The following is a 934-nucleotide window of genomic DNA, read 5'->3' as shown; positions in this document are numbered from 1 at the left end:
CCCTCCCCCCCCCCCCCCCCTTAAACAACGGCCGTGCACTATTTCCAGAAAAAACTCCATTTAACTTTTCAAATTTAAAAGTTGGGACTGTTGACTACCATGAGTTATGCATTCCAGAGAGAAATTCACTTGCCTATGTTTGTGGCTATTTTATTAAAAAATGTATGGAAAGACATAGTTGTGAGATGTGTTTAAATTATATTAAAAATCAAAACCAATTAGAGCAATCATTTTTATTTATATATTTTAAAGCATATACAAATAGTGAAGCTGATTCCACTTTTGGAAAATTGAATGTACGAAACGATCAATTTCTTAATTATATAAATAATTTGGATGATATATTTATTAAAAATTTTCCTTTATTAGCATAGAAGACAATGTTGGGAAAAAACTTAAAAATTTGTTAGACAATGTGCCTTTAAATCATCCTTGTCCTAATTTTGACATTGAATTTCTTAAAAAATTATATATCCATTTAAGAATATTTCATACTATTAAAAACTTAAATAAAACTATGCTATCGACGACAAGAAAAAACCAAAAATTAGGTATTTTATCCCACCTTTAATGTTTAATATATCATTATATTTGTATTAATTTTTATAATTGTTTATATTTATGTATTTATGTATTATATGTTTATACCTAAGTATTCATTTATAATTTTTTATTTTGTATTTATGTTAATGTACAAATAAATCACACATACACAAAGTTTGTATGTTTATTACTCAATGAATAACACTATTGCCTAGTACATTTGAAAATTTTATATTTATTGAACTTGGTATTAAAGACAATTATTAATTATGGTAATTGTTCAATACGTGATCTACCAAACAGTGTGACTTCCATTGGCGCAACTAGGGGGGTACACAGGGGACTTGTGCACCCCCGAGTTTAAAATGTACACCCCCAAAATATAAAATAC

Source organism: Acyrthosiphon pisum, chromosome X (assembly GCF_005508785.2).
Source record: "Acyrthosiphon pisum isolate AL4f chromosome X, pea_aphid_22Mar2018_4r6ur, whole genome shotgun sequence".
Classification (NCBI taxonomy): Eukaryota; Metazoa; Arthropoda; class Insecta; order Hemiptera; family Aphididae; genus Acyrthosiphon; species Acyrthosiphon pisum.
Note: the sequence above shows the minus strand (reverse complement) of the source record.